The sequence below is a fragment of the Mus caroli genome, chromosome 5, assembly GCF_900094665.2.
Source record: "Mus caroli chromosome 5, CAROLI_EIJ_v1.1, whole genome shotgun sequence".
Taxonomy (NCBI): domain Eukaryota; kingdom Metazoa; phylum Chordata; class Mammalia; order Rodentia; family Muridae; genus Mus; species Mus caroli.
Genome location: NC_034574.1, coordinates 117,223,047 through 117,242,931, shown reverse-complemented (window position 1 = coordinate 117,242,931; position 19,885 = coordinate 117,223,047). Strand labels below are relative to the sequence as shown.

Below are 19,885 nucleotides of genomic sequence, written 5' to 3'. Positions count from 1 at the left end.
GCAGATTCCCTGAGATAGGATCGCATGCACTAGGATCCTCTCTGTTTATGGAGTTTGGAGGCCAGTCCTGATCCTGTTGTTTAGTTCTCTAGGCTTACATTGCTGGAGGTCAGAGGTCCTGGTCTAGAGGTGTGGGTCTAGAGGTCCTGGGAGATGAGTTAATTGGGAGTAAGTGGTTTTTTCCTACCCTAAAGAGAAGACACAGTAGGACAAGGGATTCTGGTATGTGGCCTCCTTTCTGCAGGAGGTAAGGTGGGACTTTATAAAGGTTCTGAGTGCCATGGGGCTGACTCAGGTGGGGTGTGTAGACCTCTGGAGCCAGGGTCCTCAACCCCGTCATTCTCCTGTGCTTGTCTAGTCGTCTTGGTTTCTTCCTCCTTAGAGAAAGCACAGGACCCAAGGTGTTGTGAAGATGTTGTGGGAAGCCGGTTAGGAGAGGAGGAAGCTAGACCTGGCTTCTTAGAGGCTACTGAGCAGAGGCACTCAAGGGTCTGTGGCTGCTGAAACAGGTGATGAGGAACTGTAGACTCGAGCCTTGTCTGTTTAGCTTTTTATCAACGCGACACAAACTAGAGTCATTTGAGAAGAGAGAATCTAAATGGAGGAATGACCTCCGTCAGACTGGCCTCCGTCAAGTCTTGGAGGAGGCATTTCCTTGACTGGTTTGAAAAGGCCAGTTCCCCATGAGCAGTGCCATTCCTGGGCAGATGGTTCTGGGTAGATAGGAAAGCTAGCAGAGGAAGCCAGAAGGAGCACACCAGTGAGTTGCATTCTTCCATGGCCTTTGCTTCAGTGCCTGCCTCCAGGTTCCTGCTTGAGTTTCTGGCCTGCATTTCCTTCACAATGGAAGCCGTAAGTGGAGATAACCCTTTCCTCCCTGACATGGCCGGGGGTCTGTTGCTGTGAAGAGCAGTAGACCAAGGCAGCCATTGTAAGAGAAAGCTTCTAGTTGGGGGCTAGGTTACAGTTTCAGAGCTTTAGTCCACTACCATCATGGCAAAGAGCATGGCAGCATGTGGGGAAGGGCTGGAGCAGAGGCCACGAGCTGCGTCCTGATCCACAGAAGCCCACTCCCAGAGACACACTTCCTCCAGTCCTTCTAACCCTTTCACACAGTGCTGTTTCCTGGTGGCTAAACTTTCAGATACGAGCAAGCCCATGGTGGGGGGTCATGCTTATTCATACCACCGCACTCCCTAAGTTGCTTTTGGTTGTGCTATTTATCACAGCGATAGAAAGCAGACTGGGACAGGCCCCTTAGGCAGGAGTTGGGTGTTTCCCTGCATGCCCAGGCAGTGCGTTTGGAGCAGCAGAACCTGCTTAGGGTGTAGAGGCTTCCCTGACCATTCCAAGTCACACTTGCCTTGCTGGCCTCACGGTTTAGCTCCTGGGGTCCAAATGTCCAGTTGGATAGGACAGGCTGCTGGTATATTATTCTGAGTATCTGGGCTGGTTCAGAACTTGAAGCAGAGCCTTAGGGACTAGGCCCACCTGTTCTCCCAGATTGTAGATTGCCTGTTTCTTTTTTTCCCCCTGGACCTCAACAGAGCACTTAAAAATCCAGGGTCCCAGCCTTTGGACCCAGAGAAGCTGGAGTGGGCTGCAACGCAAGGCAGAGGCATGTGAAGCTCAAGAGAGGGGCTGGGAAGAAAATGGAAGAGAGGCAGTAGGGGAACCTTCCACACAGAAGAAGTGTGGCAGTGCGAGGGTGTCCTCCTTGTAACTCAGTGTGCTATGAAGCTTCAGACTCATATTGAACGTGATCACTGCTCTGCTTCTGACACCAGGTCTTTCTGAGATTGTATCTATTCACATCCCCTGGGAGTGGGCAGACCCATGGTGTGCTGCTGCTGCTGCTGCTGCTGCTCACAGCCTTCAGGGCTCCTCACTGCTCCCTCCCCATCGGAAGGCTAACTCAGGAGGTAGTGCTCTTGGGTAGGGTTGCTGCTGTTCACTGCACAGTGAGACTGCCTTCAGTGGCACATCTTTTGGTGAGTTGTCCATGCAGCAGGTGTAGTTGACTCTTCAGTGGTATTGGTGCCCAGTGGGCTTCTCACTGGTGGAGCTGCCTTTGAATCATCCACGATCTTGTGAATAACCCCAGTGATTGCTTTAGGACACCAGGCTGGGTTGTGTGGAATCCTTCCATTGGCACCCTCTCTGTGTGGGCAGAATAGATGCCTCTTCTCTTTCCATTCCTCCAGGGAAGGTCATGTGATGAAGCATGGCGGCATTCAGAGGGGGAGACACTTTGGAAGTCTACAACTGGCGACATTTAGTACTACATCAATCCTCTTTCTCATTCCAGAACACTCTACCCCCTAAAAGGGGAACCCCATACCCACTGACAACCCCCATTCTCCTCCAGCCCCCTGGCAAACTTGAATGGGCTTTTTGTTTCCATAGTCACCTACTCTGGACATGTTCTGTAAATAGAAGCACATGATGTGTGACCTTTTGTGGTTGGCTTCTTTGTCACTCAGCATCATATCTTCAGCGCCACCAGGTTGTACATATGTCCTTTTTTCCTGTGACAGAATACGCTCAATATAAAATCCATCACTCTGGTCGTTCTAAGTGTAGGGTGTAACAGCCATAAGAACACTCAGGTGGCTGTGCAGCCATCCCTGCTATTCATCTGCAGCATCTTCCTGTGCTGAGACTCTGTCCCCATTAAACAGTTCCTCTCCCTCCTTCCCAGAACCTGGTAACTAGTCTGTCCCCTGCGTTTATGGATATAATACTATTAGGGATGTCACATTGGTGGCATCATGCCTCATTTTGAGACTCTAACCTTTCACTTGGTGTTATGGCCTCAGGGGTCACTTATAGTATGTATATACCAGAATTGCCTATCTTTTTAGGGGTGAACAACATTGGATAGACAGGCCACATTTTGTTTGGAAGTTTCTGGGTCAGTGAGATTTTTGGCCTTGGTTTACTTCTAGTTGGAAAATGAGCCAGGTAGTGGTGCACCCCTTTAATCCCAGCACTCAAGAGCCAGAGGCAAGCAGATTAATGAGTTCAACACCAGCTTGATTTGCAGAGAAAGTTCAGGACAGCCAGGGCTACACAGAGAAATTCGATCTTGAAAAACAAACAAAGCCCCTCTGTCTTGAAAAACAAACAAACCCCAAAACAACAACCACAAGGAGACTATCATACTTGGCCAAGAAGCCAAGAGCTGGAGGTGGGTGGCCTTTGATAATCACACCTCCCTTGTCTTGGCTTCTGTCTCCCCCTCTAGGGATACTGGACAGGAGAAGGTCTATGAGGGTAGCTTGTGTGTGCACTGTCACCCTGATAGGGCGTATACAGGTTTTTATGTCACAGGTGTGAAGGTTGGTGGGTCTCACTCTCACCATCAGAACATTCTGAGGGTCTCACTTATGACATGGACCTATGGAGGCTCCTTCCCATGCATGCTAAGGACCCGGAGCAAGGTGCAGAAGGAGGCAGGTGTCTTGGCTCTCAGTGGCCTGAGTTTCTACTGATTCCCAGCAGGTAATGGTAAGGAACACAGGTGACACATGTTCCCTGGGTCATTGTCCTTTGGTGCTCAGGAAAGGTAGCCAAGAGAATGACATGACATCACTTGCCTGAGGGAGCTGAGTAGGAGCAGGAAGTCAGTCTGGAATTTACAGAGTCACCCTTGCTTTCATTGCCCTAATTAACCGTCCTTGTGCTGGAGGAACAAGCATCCTGGGAAGTCCATTACCAGTGGCCAGTCGGCCAGTTGTGTTTCCCATTCGTGGTTACAGAGCCCTAATGATTAACTCAGACTGGCTGGTTGTACTTACCGTGCTCTCCTGGAGAATTTTCAGGCTGTTTGTAGATTTACCACAACATAGTCAGGTTAGGAATCCATGTGGCAGATTACATACAAGAGGGCAGCTCTGTCCAAGGTCACACAGATGGAGTGGCAGGTTGAGCCTGAGGGAGGAGGCATCCAAGAGGGAGGAGCAAGTGGTCGCTTCCTTTGGTCCTAGGTTAAAATTTTATTTATTTACTAGTTTAAAAAAAACTCCCAGGGCTGGAGAGAGAGCGTGGTGGTTAAGAACACTCCCTGCTCTTGCAGAAGACTCATTCAATTCTTAGTGCCCACAGTGGTCTCTCCTGCTATATTCCTGATCCAGGAGGATCAGCCACCTCTGGCCTCTCTGGGCAGCTACACTTATCTACACATACGCAACCCCTAGATAGACACACAATTAAATCATTAAAAAAAAAATTCAAAGTAATATACAGTCATGGTAAATTTACAGGGACAATTTAAAAGTCAGATAGTTCTACGGTCTGTCAGTAGATAAAGCGTGTAGCCTCAAGATGGATATGTGATATAGGACCATGCAGATTAACTTGAGGTCATTATGCTAATTGAAGCAAGTGAGTCATAAGAAAGTACTGCAGGATCCCACCGAGGCAAATGTACCGAGAGGCCAGGCTCAGAGAACCAGAGTGAACGAACGGTGGGTGCCAGTGGGGGTGGGGTGGGAGTATAGGGGGCTGTTTATAACAAGCAGAAAGCTTTGATGACATGGAACTGAAGTCTGTAACGTGTGAAAATCTGGGACAGAGCCCATGTGAAGTAGTCTCTGAGAGTGTTTCTCAATCACCCTTGAAAGGCTTTAAATAGGACTTAGGGAGATGCCGCAATTAAGAGCACGGGTTACTCTTCTGGAGGACTCAGGTTCCATTCCCAGCACCCACAAGGTGACTCATAACCATCTGCACCTCTAGTCTCAGGAGATTTGGTGCCCCCTTCTAGCTCTGAGGGCACCATGTATGTACAGGGGGTACAGACATACATTTAGGCAAAACGCCCATATATAAAAAATAAAATTAAAACTAACTAAATAAAATGGCTTTAAATAATCAATCAGTTTTAGAAGACATATGAAAAGTAGTATTTCCTGACTATGAACATTGAAAAAAAACAAAAAAACAAAAACCCAAAACCCCTTTCCCTGCCCTCAGGAGGATGGTGGAGGGCACGGCCTTGTGAGGCAAAGGTAGCGCTGAGCCTTGTACCCACCCCTTGTTTGGTGTTTAGTGACACACGAAGCTGTTGATTGGCCACTGGCAAAGGTTCTGTCCAAGACACCTCTCTCTCTTTCACCTTTGGGCTGTTCTGGAGCAGGCTAAGCTTGGTGTCTGTGTGCCATGCTCTGGCTGACCTGGCAGCGTCCAGTAGACAGGGGTCTCCAGGCTAACCCAGTATCATAACACACCCTCTCTCAGTCCTGCCAGGCGTGGCACCGTGTGCTTTTTGTGCCATTTGTGTGCACCATGCCATGTCCTCACGTTGCCACACAGTTGCCTTTGAAGCCGGCCTACTGTAGAGGAGAGAATGCTTAGGCTCAGGGGAAGGCAATGTCCCCAAGGTCCCCAGCCTCCTGGTCTCAAATGCTGGCTGCCCTGCTCTGAGCTCTGCACTGACCTACTGTTTAGGGCACCTTACCACTTTGAGTGCCCATTTTGGGGTTGGACAAGTCTGGGGTAACCTACTAAGTAGCCTGCTGGGCTGGCTTCCTTCAGGATCTGCCCGGAGCACTGTGTGACTGTTGAGGAGAAGCCTGTCACCGAGCACAGCTGGGGAGAGAGGGCTTCTCATTGTCAAGGTGTCCCCCTCACTGCGAGGAGCCCTGCGCTGGGCTGGCCTGCTGAGCAGGGGAGTTTGCCTGCACAAGAACAAGAATGCCGGTGACTGCAGGCCTTCCAGGGGCCACCCACACAGAGCCTATTAGCTCAGGACCTCGGCTGAGCTTCGTCCCAGGAGGAGCTGACTGTGCTGTTGCCCTTCTAATGGCCTAAGGGCCTCTCTTGTGGAGATCTTGGTCCCCAGGCTTTTCAGAGTCCCACGCAGCCCAGCCGGAACTGGACAGGCAGGGCTTTCATCAGGTAGAGGTGCTATTTTTAGCCCCCGCTGCCTGTGTCACTCTGTCACTATGGAGATATCAGCTAGTGGCCCATAAGGATACATGCCTCCACTCGCAGAGAGGGCTGGGAGCTGCTTCCTTCCTGGGGCTTCTCAGTCAGGACCGTGGTCAGCATGAACACCCCCCCCACTCCTCCCCAACCCCCCTGAGGGAGTGGGAGAGATAGGGAGGGAAGAAACTGGCACACCACAGAGGCAGGTGCAGTGATAGAGTAGTGGCTTGCCGCAGAGCTGTCTCTGGGTGTGGCCCTGTGTGTGGACAGTGCCCACAGCTATCTCTTGTATTGGCTAGATTGATAGAGAAGAGTGGGAACCCCATTTGAGGGGCGCCCTGTGATCTTGGGGGGCTGCTTCACCTCATTACCCCTTCCTGTCTTCACGGTTACGAATCTTACCCTACTTGCTTGGATCTGATGACATGATTGGGGAAATTGAGTTTTTGATGATGAGGGATGAGGGTCACATGGCTCTGTGGTGTGTGTGTGTGTGTGTGTGTGTCTAAGGCTGTCCTCAGGAGAACATCTAGACTCCCCCCCCCCCTTGCTTTTCTTTTCTTTTGTCCTCTCTATCTGAAGGCAGAGAAGCAATCGGAGAGGAGACTTTCTCACCCCTTTTGTGCTAACTGTCAAAGGTGGAGTGAGGAATCAGCCCACCCTACCTCTTATGTGTCATCCTACAAACTTGATGAGAAGACCCTAGGGTCGGTCACAGTCTTGCTCGAGGGAGATGTGACACTTCTATATGAGCTCCTTTCCCACAGCGGGAGTAGCTGAGGCTCAGAGAAGTCAAAGTATTTGCCCCATGTCACACAGCCAGGGAGCCCTAAAGCAGGAACCTGAATGAATCCTCCTGACTACACCAGCGTAGTCCTGTGCTGAGTGGTTACTGGTCTAATGTGGCTACCTGGCCACCGTGGGCCATGGAGCCACATCCTCTCGGCTGTATCTGTTCAGAGCCTTGGGCTTGTCTGTGATCTGAAACCTCTAAAAATAAAGTAAAGCGAGTGTCAGAGAGGATGTGGAGGAGTTGGTGGGATGGAGGATGCTGCCGCAGCTGTGGAGAACAATTACCACGTGACCAGTGGGTCCACTGCACAGGCCACCCGTGAGAAGCCAGAGCAGAGGCCCCAGCAACTCTTCTCCAGTGTCCGCAGTAGGACCGGAGATCAAAACCCAGAGGTATAGCTTAGGCTTTCCAGCGCCAGATAAACAGAACATGGTCCCTTCGTGCGGTGGAGCATGCAGCCTTAGGGAGGAATGGAGTGCTAGCACACTACACAGGGGCGGAGCTTTGAAAGGACCCGTTTAGTGAAAGAAGACAAGCATGCAAGACCCATGCACTGTCAGCCCCTACACTAGAGGTGGAAGTTAGGCTGGTAGTTAGCAGGGGTCAGTGTGGAGGGAAGCTGGGAACTGTTTTGGTGGATGGTGAAATGTTCTAGAATAGCAGCCGTGGCCGCACAGCCTTATGTTTGCACTAAAGGCTGCTGGACTGTAAACTCAAAATGATGAAATGGTAAGAGAAAGAAAACAAACAGAAACCTGAAGCTCAGGGGCTTGGAGCAGATGTTCTTAGAACCCCCGGTGCTCATGGGCTACGTGATGCCTCACTGTTGATGCAGGCGTGGGGACAGTGTTCACATCTGTGGCCTGCCTGAGACCTCCTGCACAGGGGGCCCCAGGATCTTCTGCAAGGGCAGTCCTGGCAGTTAGCAGCCTCCTGCCCGTGTGAACAACATCTGTCTCTGTGGAGCGCTTCTGCACCTGACATTGGGCATGTCCTTTTATGGCACTCGTTTGCTCTCCGCAAGTGGAAAGATAAATACCTTTTCAAAGAGCAGATGCCAGCTGCCCACGGCCCCTGCCAGGGTCCCCAGCTGCAGAGTGGGTGTAAGATAGCACTGCTGGGGGGCACAGGATGCTGGCGGGGACACTGGATGTGGGTGATGTAGACAGCCTGGGGAGCCTTGCTGCAGACCTGCTGGGAGACCCTTAGTGGCTCTCGTGCTCCCTCAGAACCTTTGGGTTCTCTCACACTTTTGCTTGGCCTGAGGCTTAAAGGAGCAAGGGAGAGAGTCCCCAGCTGGGAGGGGTCACAGCCAAGTGAGTCTTCCTTTCTCATTAGGACCTCAGGTACAGGGAAGACAAGATTGGCAGCAGAGAGGGGACCATTGATCATGGCAGGGAAGGGCCACCCCATGGAACCAGACTCTCTCTGTCTCTTAGAGCCCCTGAAGGGCAAACTACAGCAGCTAGATTCTCTTGTGTCCTACTGTGAGCATCTCGGGGCATCATAACTAAGTGCCAAAAGTCGGGTGGCCTCCAACTCTTCATTCCCCACAGAAGTCCAAATCCTGGATGAGCTGTATCCTTCCTGAAGCTGCCCAGCCCAGGGAGAAGGCGCCCCACCTAGGCCTCCTCCTAGCTGCCGCTGACGGTGGCTACACTGTCTTGTCACCACCTGGATTGCTCCCATTGTGTTTTTCTGCTTTGGTTGTTTTAGACTGGATTGATTGATTGATTGATTGATTGTATATGCGTGCGTGCACATGCATGTACATCCTATGGCATGCATGTGGAGGTGAGGACAACTTATGGGACCTTGATTCTTCTTGTCCTGGGGATCAAACTCAGGTCATCCCGTTTTGGTGCAAGTCCCTTTACCTGCTAAGCCATCTTGCCAGCTCAAAAGCTAGTTCTATATTTTAATTTGTGGCAATATTGGCAGTTGAACCTGGGACCTCATATATACCAGACATGTGTTCTACCACTTGTATAAAGCCAAACCCTGTGTCTGTTTTCTTATAAGGGCTAAATCAAGTCATACTTGATTCAAGTCACACTTCCCTGTTGACTGTGACTTCACCTTAGCTAATTATATCTTCCAGGACCCTCTGTCCAAAGCTGTGTTTCTGAGAACATGAACTTGAGTTGAGAACCCTTTGTCCCCAGCTTCGGTTGGTAGATAAGTGGCTGCACGCACATGAGCAGTTATCCTTGCACAGCGGATGCTGTGTGCTTAAGCAGTGTATTTCTCCTGACCTAGGTATAAGCCCTCAGACTAGATGACCACCCTCAGACTCGGCCCCTTTTCTGGCCAGGCGCCCCAGCACTTACCAAGGGAATCATGACTTGCAGAGTGATCGTTTCCATTCATGGCTTCAGAGTCTCACTGGCTTCTCATCCCTTCCCCTTCTAGCCAAGGAGATCAGAATGGCTCTGTGTCTTTTGGACAGATCAGCTCTGTCTTGGAACCTCAGCCTCAGCATACAAGTAGAGTCTGACTGGCTACTGCCCACGGTCCCTTACCGTTTGTAATTATTTCCACTGTTTTCCAGCTGAGAAAAGTGTAGACAAGAAGTATGCCTTGGGGCTTGTGAGACTCAACTCCAATCCAGAGGCTGTCATTCTTGCTTCTTTGCCCTATTATCTGCGCCGCCTCCTGCAGGAAACCTTCTGTGACTAGTTTGATTTATGTCTAGAGTCCTCACTGGGCCTGGTGGATGGTGCATCAGCTCACAAGGGCTACTGGCTGTCCCCGTGGTGTGCAGGCGTGTACGTGTTTGTGCACCTGCTGTGGCTTCCCTGGGCTCCTTTCCTCTCTTCTGCAGCAGGACTTCTTCCTTTCTTTGCATCTCCCCAGGTTTCCCAAGTAGAATGTCCAGCGCAGGACTTGTTACAGCCTCATAAATGTAAAAGATGATTAAACATTAGGTGACCTACTAAATGAAAAAAAAAAAAAAAAAAAAGGAAACAAAACCGTGCAGATAATTTGGGTAAGGGATAGCAAAGCAATTGATGGAGCTAGGTTTTTTCCTCTGGAAGACAGAAACTGAGGGGCAGGTGAAGCCTTCTACATTGATGACGTCCCCGTCAGTGCTCACTCCACTTCATGAACCAGCCGAATGCTCTGGTGCAGATTCCAGAGCAGACCTGAGGAGCAGCTGCTCTTGGGCATTGCAGCAAGACAGGCAGGGTCCCGGGGGTGCAGCTAGAGACACGAAGTGACCGTAAATGTCCTTTTAAAGGCACACACCCTTCTCTTTATTAGTCACTAGTCTAGATTCAAGCAATAAAATTGTCTGGAACAGAGAAGCACACATAACTCTTAGAAAAGAGGTTTTAAAAATTAATTAAAAATTAATGTTTTAAGTGGATACACTTGCCTTGGGTTTGTAAAGTAGATAAACTGGAAGACGATCAGCCATGCAGACAATATGGCGGCCAGCGAGAAGATAAGGAAACAACTGCCATTGTGTTCTGGTGTGTCAGCAGAAACTGGTTGCTGAACCTGGTGGGGAAGAGACCTCTGACATCTGTTCTCTTGGGTGTCAGGAGATGGGGTCCCCATTTTCCAGTTAATAAGAGTGACATTCAGGCAGTTCGGTCAGCTGCCTCTTGGGACTCAGAATCTCAACAGACCCAGGGGCGTCGATAATGCAATAGCCGCTGTAGTGCAGAGCGCTCCAGATCTCCCAGTGGAGTTCTAATGAGTCTCTCAGAATGTTCTAGAACATATCTGTGTACTGTGAAGTCATCCTCACAGAAGCCAGATATCCATTATCTCAGTTCTGGATGATGGATGCAATCTGGGAAAGATAAACCATGCTCCATCCCAGAGTAGGGCTCAGAGTATCCCTTTGGCTTCGAGGTCCCTCCTTTGGCATCCCAAGTCTACAGTTTAGTCTGGAAAGGTGTACAGTGTGTTCAGGGGAGTCAGGTGAGAGGAGCTGAGTGGATTACTACCTACTGCCAGAGAGTCATCTGTACAAGAACACCTTGCCTGCCAGCCAGCCCACCACATCTCTTAACCGTCTTCTGATCTTTCTCAAAAGCATTTTTTTAACCTGTCTTTTAATTAGTAGGGACCGATGGAGATATCTTAGTTGATGGACAAATCATGTGACTGAAGGGAGGTATGGGATGGTAGGTAATGACTCTCATCACAAGCTAGACTATTCTCTGAGACCACAGATGAGTGTTCAGTGTGTGTCCTCCAGGGCTATCAGGCTAATGCCACTAGAACCCTACACCTCCTTTCTCAACGGGCTAGCCTTCTCCCTAGTTTGTCCTTTCTCTCTCTCTCTCTCTCTCTCTCTCTCTCTCTCTCTCTCTCTCTCTCTTTCTTTTATTGGTTTTGTGATTTCTCACTTCTACCTTTTTCCTTTTTTTAAATTAGAGGATGCTTCTCTGACACTCCAGGGGGCTACTATGATTGCCACAGGATTAGGTCCTGTGCCAGAGTTTTTCTTCAAACCCATATTATGTATTATGTATGACTGGCTAGTCAGTCTCGTAGCCTGTGAATAGGACAGGAGTTGGAGGTGAATATGCAATAGTTCCCCAACTAGGCATTTCGTGATCCTGGGCGAGTCCTTAGAATTGAGTCAACTAACAGGAGTTGTTTAGTGGGTTTTTTTGTTTGTTTGTTTGTTTGTTTGTTTTTGTTTTTTGATCATAGAAGGAGGTTCACAGAATTAGTTAATAATGTTGTTCCAAAAAATGCATTTCAAAGATATTTGAACCACTTATTTTCTTGCTTTTCATGTCCCCCTCCCATTCTCTCACCTTCCTTTAGTCCCTTCCTCCCCCTCCCTTCCTTCCTTGATGAGGGTCAGAGGGTTGAGACAGGGCTCCACGTAGCTCAAGCTAAGCTGGTCTTCACCTCTTGATCCTCCTGCCTCCACCTCCCAACTGCTGGGATGTGTGCCACCACACCCATCTTTGCTCTGCTCTTTCAAAACAGGTATTAAACGTCAGCATTTTAAGATAGCCAAAAATCAAACAATGTAAAGGGCTATTAATTGCGCCAATAGTGGTATGTATCTCCTTTAATATTCTGAATCTTATTCATGTCTCAGAATCCATTCCAGTTGGTAACCTCGCCTTCTTTAGTAGCATAAGATTTCAAGTTTTCTAGTATCCAAAGAACATGACTTTTCCAATGTTTTTCCTTGCTATTCATTAATTACATGCTCACTCATTCATTGTTTTAAAGAACATATGGTAAAACATTGAGAAAGTTGTGCATGGCACGTGACTCCAAAGACATATTTGATTATGTCTGTGATTTATGGAACTAAAACATATATACTATTGAAACAATAAAATAGGAAGGTCTGATTTTTTTTTTCTAAAATAGCTTGGATAAACGATACATTTTATGGTCCGAGGGCAAACGCCAGACATCTTACCACCAGTGTCTTCAGTGACTTAGTTTTCCTCTCCAGAGACAATGACAACAGCTCTTTGTGTGTGTTTGTGTGTGTTCATGGATAGGTGTGTGTTCTCATTATATGTATGTATGCATATTTATATGTGTTTATGGATGTGTTTGCATTTGTGAGTGATTATTGTATGTGTGTATGCATATTTATGTATGTATATCTGTGTTTGTATGTTTGACTGTGTTTGCATGTTGTATGTGTGTCTATGTATATATGTTTATGTGTGAATGTGTGTATATATATGTACATTCCAAGACAGTCTCTGCATATATCAATATGCGTTGTTTAAAGGACAGAAACAGCTGCCTGTTCTTACACACTGCATTTTGAGCTTACCGAAGTGTACATTAATGAGGGAGTTCCTGTTGCTGTGTGTAGCATTGCCAGGTTTCTCAGATGGGCCCTTCTGGGGCAAGTATTCATGGAGTTCAGGGTGGTGCTTTATGAAGCAAGGGTACTGCATCCGGGTTCTGGCTTACACAGTTCTCATGCAGGCACCCTGTCACCTGGGGAACACAGTTCCAGAGGCTGTATGTCCAAATCAGTGTGGTATTTTCTTTCCACTTGTGGCTGAATTGTTCCCACAAAAGTAGTGTCAGCTTGCATTGCGACATATGGCGTGTGAATAGGAGGACTTGGTTTCTGACCTCAAAACCCCAGGCGAGGAAAGAGGGTTTTAAGTAAAATGAAAATCTGAGACAAGTCCTGGATGAGGGGCTTGTCCTCTCAGAAGGCAGGCTGCCGTCAGCAGGCAAAAGCTGCCCTGCGCATTAGATGCATGTGTACACAATAGAGGGAGCCTTTATGTTCAGGAGTCTTGTCTGCAGACTAGCCTGTGAGCTTCCTTCCTCATTAGAGGCAGGGAAGGGGCTTCCTGGGCCTTGCCTCTCCTCTGTCTGTTTGTCCATCACAGGGCATCCAAGGAACAACTGGAGCTTTCTGTGTCCCCAGTGTTCTAGCCTGATAAAATTTTCTTTCAGGAGTACATGTGTAGGGGAGCCCATATGTACCTACGAGGGCCTTCCGCGTGCTTGAGTTGCACAGACCTGTAACATTAAAGCTAATTTTCCAAATGAGGACATTGTAAAGTGCTACCAAAGTTCACAAGAGTCACCAGGAGCTGGGGCTGGAGTGGATGGTCAGTTCATGTTTAATGAGGACAGAGTTCAGTTTGGAGGATGAGGACTCCAAAGACAGAGGGTGGTGGCCACAGTGGTTGCACAACGTGATAGATGACCTTAGTGCCACTGAACTGTACACTTGGACAAGGCCAGCACAGTACATGTCCCATCTCTGTAACCTCACACAAAAGCCACAGCTCACTAGTGCCTTCCTCTTCTGCCCAAAGGGATAGGAAGCAATAGAGAAGCCCCGGCTAAAGAGAAGGCACAGAGCTCTCAGCTTGGCCAGCATGGTGGTTCTTAGCCCACCTTAACTGGTGAGAGCTTGGCCAACCTTGGAGCTCATTTACTCCCTACGGTCAGGTTTGGAGATGTAGAGAAGCCTGTATACCAGAGTCGAAGAAAGCACCCCAAAAAGTGAGTAGTTGGGCCAGCTGAGCCTCTGTAGCCTGGGTCCTGTGCCCTAATAGGGAGGCCTGGCCTGCCCAGTTCTACTGTTTGCAAGTGTGGCTCCAACCTGCTGCTGAACCTTTTGGAGCCTGACACAAGTGAAGCTCCTAGTGACTTGGGCACAATCCTCTTCCTGGTTCTCATGTTTTCTCCACAGCTCAGATAAAAGGTATAAAAAGAGCATTTGCCCGGTTCTTCTAGATGCAAATGGGCAGAGCAGGTGTCTATTTAGAGCCACGCCCCCACCGTGGCTTGGAGCAGGTGCTCATGGGTACTCCCCTCTGCTGGGCTCAGGCTTCCACGCTGCAAAGAGAAGTGTCTTGGAGATATATCGGCTCCTCGCAGCTGCCCACCACGCTGAAGGTGTTTTGTCAGTGAAAGCTCTTACCCACACTGTACTTGTCAGCGGACACTGCCACTAAGCCTCAGTGCTGTGCCATGGCCGGCTGAGTACTCATTTAGGATGGACAGGAATTGTCTCTGATGTGGATAGGACTCCTCTGGCCAAGGGGTACCTCTGACTCTGCCTGTAGGGGAGGTTTGTGGACCCCACTCATTGGGACCAGTGACTTTCCATGGGGTGTTTCAATACAGAGAGGCCCCTGACTTTAGTTGGCTCATCCCAGTACCCAAGAAGTACTTAGAACAATATGGCCACTTTAGCTAAAACTGTGAGTTGGTATCCTCCAAACCCATACAGCCCAGGGAGTCAGAGCTGTCAGACCACAGCACATTTATTTTCTGGTCTCACAACAGAGTGCTTATTTGTTTCTTTCTTTTTAACCTGAGACAGAGTTTGTTTTTCTCATGTACCCCAGGCTGTCCTGGAACTCACTATGTAGACCAGGCTGGCCTCAAACTCGGTGATCTGCCTGCCTCTGCCTGGGATCAAAGGTGTGCACCAGCACTACCTGGCATGTTTGTTTATTTTAGAGACAGGGTGTTGCTCTTTTCCAGGTTGGCCTGGAACTCTCTCTTAGACCGGCCTTAAACATGAGATCTTCTTGCCTCCGCCTCTGGAGTGCTGAGAATACAGGCGTGAACCACCGTGCCTGGGGCTTATTTTATGATAGTCTATTAAGACTGTTATTACTTCTGGATGTGCTGAAATGACTCTTTCCAAAATGAACTGAAGACTCTGCCCACTGTTTTCCAGCTGCCCCTGAAGGGCAGAATCAGCCCTGGAGAAGTTATTCATTCTCTCTCTCTCTCCTTCAGATAGCAGTTTTTAATTTTGTTCTGTTTGAGACACTAGCTCACTGTGCAGCCCTGGCTGACCTTGACCTCTATCTTCTCTGCCTCCCAAGTGCTGGGACTGCAGGCAGGCTATCACACATCTAGCTTCATGGAGGATCACTTGATAGTGTAGGTGGGACAGGTTTTGCTTTGGGCTCATATGTGAAGAAGCATGGCCGGGCGTCCCCAGGAAAGCCCAAGCCAGTGCCTGAAGTAAGCCCCAGCTGGCCATGTGCTGCACGGACAGTAGCTCCCCTGAGTCACCAGCTGTCGGGAGGTGACATGACTTGCCACCTTCACGGGGCACTGTGATGAGCACCGACACAGCCTCCTCATGTGGGTGGCAAGCGTGTGCTTCTCATTAAGAAAATTGCTACTTTAGAACAGGCTCTGAAAAGAACTTTTTTGCCTTTTACTAAAATTAAGAAAATAATAATAAAACAACCCACCCAACACCCTAAACTTAAAAAGAAGAAGACGTCAACCCAGAAAAAAAAAAACTCTCTATGGGGTCCAGAACGGAGTTAGAACTTGGCAGGGACACGGACAGAGCAAAGAAATTCCCACTGGGCAAGGCTAGTGCTCCCATCCTCCACTGGCTGCAGCTGTGAGCCCGAGCCATGTTGGAAAGTGACAGAAACGGTTGTCAGCATAGACAACTGAACTGATTTGCTCTGAGAATATCCCAGCCAGCCCCTGCAGTCACTCTGCTTGCCGGCCACACGAAACCTCATTTGGAGCACTTGACTGAAGAGGCCCTCAGCTGGGACTTGACTGTCATGATCACTGAGCTTACTTGCATCAGGGGGTGCAAGCCACCTTCCTGGGGACCCCGCTCCCAAGCTGCAGGTGACTGAGGCTGTCCATGGGCATAAGCCACGGAGACATAAATAAATGGGAGATGGCCTCTCTTGTTCTCCATGGTAGAGAGAGTGATGGGCTGCCATTTCAGTCTCTGTGGTCCAGCTTCCAGCACAGTGTTCGTGGAAGGGCCATGTGTTTGACAAATACTTAACACATCCAGTAGCCAGATGGTCCAAACAACCCATCAGTGGTGTGGTATGTAAATATTTCCCATCATTACCACAATGCTGCCGTGTTGACACTAGCGAGGATGAAGAATAACTATGAGGAGCTCCTGACAGCCGCCAGGCAGGTCACAGGCAGGGCCGCAAAGCCACCCCTGTCACCTGGAAGGCCTCAGGCAAGCGTCGTCTCTGGCTATTCCTTCCCAGATACTGAGGAGGCACCTATCTCCGAGAGGCACCATATTCTCCTCAGCTCTTCATCAACACAAGGCTTGCTTCTCCTGAGCCACAGCTTTCCGGTGTGCCCGAACTCTGTGGGCCAGCTTGTTTTCCTGTTTGTTTGGTTTACCAAGAAGCACACAGCTAAGTGTGCAGATTACCCTCAGCTAGGGATCTTGGTGCACATGTTCCTTCCCTTGTTGGCTGTCGTCTCATGGAGTGAACATAGGGCTGTAAGTGTTTTGGAACCAGGGAATAGTGAAGATCATGAACAAAGGTCCTACTATGTGCTTTTAATATGATTACCAAGTGTCCAGTTAGATATCAACAGTCAACTTCCTAGTCTCATGAAGAGGGAGGGAGAAGGAGAGAGAGCGACAGCTCACTGTGTAGCATAGACTGGCCTCAAATTCACCATCCTCTTACTTCAGCCTCTCACATGCTAGCAGCATTCCAGGCATTTGTCTCCATGCCTAGCTTCCTCGTCACTCCAGTTCGAGTTGGATCTGGTTTCCGTGAAGTGAATCAGGAACCCGTGGTCCTTTCCCATGAAAGGTCTCACCAGGCGTCGGCTTGGGCTCTGGATCATGCATCCACACTTCCTTCTGTTAGAATTGTAGCCCTGACAGGGGTGGGAGTGAGTGGGGTCACATTCATGCTCACATGAGGGAACGGAGGCACAGACAGAGCTGACCGACACAGAGTCTCAGCCCCACACTAAGGATCACCCACTGTACACAGGAAGTCCCACCAGGGTCACACTTCAACCATGTTCAAGTCCCCGCTCTGGACAGTGCAACACATGACGACAAAGCACTGGAGCTGCTGAGCGGATGGCCCGGCTGCTCCACTCGGTCACTGGAGAGCTCTGAGCTTCAGTGCAGCTGTTGGACCTCAGCACCCAGCCCACTGGGATGCCGAGCAAGCATGGAAAGTCAGTCTCTTCCCAAGCCTCACTAAGGCACGGACTCCCCTCAGTGACTCATGTGTTCTGGTCGGGACAAAAGGTCCGCCCTAGTCTCCTGTTGGGAACAGAGTTTTCTGCACCCCTCAACTACACCATGCCGGTTGTCTGTTGCTACCTAACTGTGGCCCAAATTTCTCATGTGCTAGCCTTTCGTGTTTGCTCCTGAGGTGGCAATCTGGGCAGGGTTGTCAACTGCAACACCTCTGTTCTTTAGTGTCAGCTGTAACAGCTTGACTTGAGCGGGAAGCCCCACTTGCAAGTGGCAGAGTGACCAGTGCTAACGCCTGGCAGCACCAGCAGGGACTCCTGCATGCCTCCGCTTCCCATGTCTAGGGCAGGCTTCTCCCAGCTCAGTGACCTTCAGGGAACTGCTTTCCCTAGTGGCTGTTGCTACCCCCAGAGCACAAAGTCAGCCGCATCCAGGCCACAGCTGCCTCTTCTGCTCCCTCCTTCTTTCTTATTTTTCCTATTGTGATAATGTATATAAAACATGCAACTGAGCCCTGGGCTGTTCTAAAGTGTGCGCCCCAGTGGTAGTAAAGTATAGTCTTATTGCTGGGCACCCATTCCTCCAGGGAACAGTCTCATGGGAAACTAAAACTCAGGTAGCACATCTGTCTCCCTGACCCCCGATTTCCTTCCTTCCAGCCTTGCGACACCCCCTCTCCCAATTCTCCTGTCTGTCTCGACCAGTCTGACTGAATTACACGCTACCTCATGTAATGGATGCTATTTATCCTCCTGTGACCAGCTTAATTCACTTGGCAGAATATTTTCAGGATGTATCTGAATTCCTGTTTTAAAAGGAATCCTTTTTACAACGCATGTGCTCTGTGTTGATTTTACTCATCTGGACCTCTGTCCTCGAACAGCTTCTAGCAATGGGACAGAATGCCACCATGAATTTAGGTGGACACACACCTGTTTGCACACCTGCCTTCAGTTTTTCGTTAGGCTTCTCAAGGTGGAGGTTCAAACCTGGCCCAGCGATGCTTCCTGCCAACCCCGTTGGTTACAACAGGTCAAACGGCCATTCAAAAGAAGAGGGACACCACAAGGTCCTGGCTTCTTGAAGGCCATCCAAGTAGTAGTCCGCCATGATCACTCTGGGGAAGGTCTTTGTAGACATGTTCAAGAGCTGGCACTGCTGGCTGACGGATGTCCCTGAAGCACACAGATTTCTTGAGCAGGCTCTCTGAGAGAGGGTCCTGGCGGCTCATCTCAGACCGGGCCCAGTGCTTCCCCTGGAGACCGCCACAGTCTCTCACTGGCACTGTTCTGTGTTCCTGCAGGCTGTGCCTCTCATTACATAATCTGTTATTCTGTGCTCCACCAGGCCCTGGTTACTTGTCAGAAGTTTCTAAAAGCCAGCTGAATCAGCTCCAGGCAGCTGGGGGTGCTGCCTCTCCCTCATAGTATTAGTCACTCTGTACTTAGCTAAATTTAACTTTTTATCATCCAAATGATATTTTTGTGGGCTTGGGATTTTACATAATGCTACCAACTGCTGCAGGCTAAGAATTTCTCTTTTTTTGCTATGTGTTCCTGTGTGTGTACGTGTGTGTGTGTGTACTGGGTTTTTTCCCCCATGAACTTTTACACTCTCAAGGAAACATTGCTGGGTCCCTTTTCCCTGGCTCTGCTCTCCCGGCTCCCAGGATCACGGTTCAGCTCTGCATTCACCATCTACCAGTTGAGAGCAGAAGAGTTCCTCATGGCTTTCCTTCGACCCCACTCGTGTTTCTGCCCGCACTTGAGGGCTCTCCACTCTGAAGGTCTTGAGAGTCCCCACTGCCTGCAGCACACTGGGCCTGGGGAAGAGCAGCATGGTGGGAGAGTGGGTACAGAAGACTCACTTGACTGTGAGATGCTCAGCCAGCCTGCCCAGACATGGGGTTCCAGAGGCAGGCACTTCCTGGTCTCAGGTAGGGGTAGAGGTGACACCACCGTGTCAGGCCAGGAACTAGCCCCATGGAGAACATAGACTCAGCCCCCAAAGGAGAACTGTGGCATGGTGCTGCCCGCCTTTCATCCCAGCACTCAGGAGGTAGAAGCAGGATGATCTCTGTGAATTAGTGGCTAGCTTTGTCTACATAATGAGTTCCAAGCTAGCCAAGGTTACATACTGAGACCCTGGCCCAAGAGGGTTAGGGGTAGGTGTTCAACTGGGATGGTATGTGTGGAAATGGGCATACAATTAGGGAACCGGGTGGAATGCTCAGCCCCCCTGCTCGGAAGTGGCTGTGTGTCGGGCCCTCACATCAGGGTCTGGTGTGTGTGTCCGTGTGTATATGAGGGAGTGAAGGTAGCAACAGTATGTGCCCAGCAAGGTGCTAAGTGGTTGTTCTCACAGACTTATTCTTGAAGATGCTCCAAGTCTGTACTAGTGGCTATTCTCTCAGATAAGAAAACCAAGTCCCAGAGAGTCCCATCTGTCTACAGCCTCTCCAAGAGCTTGGCCTAAGCTAAGTGCATCCCCGAGTAGAGGACTCATGTGGGACTCATACTTTGCCCTGTGTAGTGTACTTACTATCCCTGGTCTGATTTGCTCGCCTAGTTCTCCCCAGGCACTGTCATCACAGTGAAGCAAGGTGGAGGAAGGAGATTCTGCAGGGACAAGAGAAGAGCTCACCTCATCCAGTGTCCAATTTATCTGTTGAGTTTTGATAGCTTTCAAAATGGAGGTGTATTCCTTCCTTG

The 19,885-nt window shown here is 49.5% G+C and overlaps 1 protein-coding gene across 7 annotated transcripts in view; it reads left to right on the top strand.

Annotated features, from left to right (window-relative positions):
• Pitpnm2 (phosphatidylinositol transfer protein membrane associated 2) overlaps positions 1 to 19,885 on the top strand; it is a 131,103-nt gene that overhangs the window by 9,518 nt on the left and 101,700 nt on the right. The window contains exon 1 of one of the 7 annotated variants that reach the window (XM_029477449.1): positions 12,439 to 13,702. The exons of the other annotated variants lie outside the window; for them this stretch is intronic. The gene's annotated coding sequence lies outside the window, so the exon portion shown is untranslated. Of the gene's footprint in view, positions 1 to 12,438; positions 13,703 to 19,885 lie in introns of those variants that run through there. 7 annotated transcript variants of the gene reach the window in all.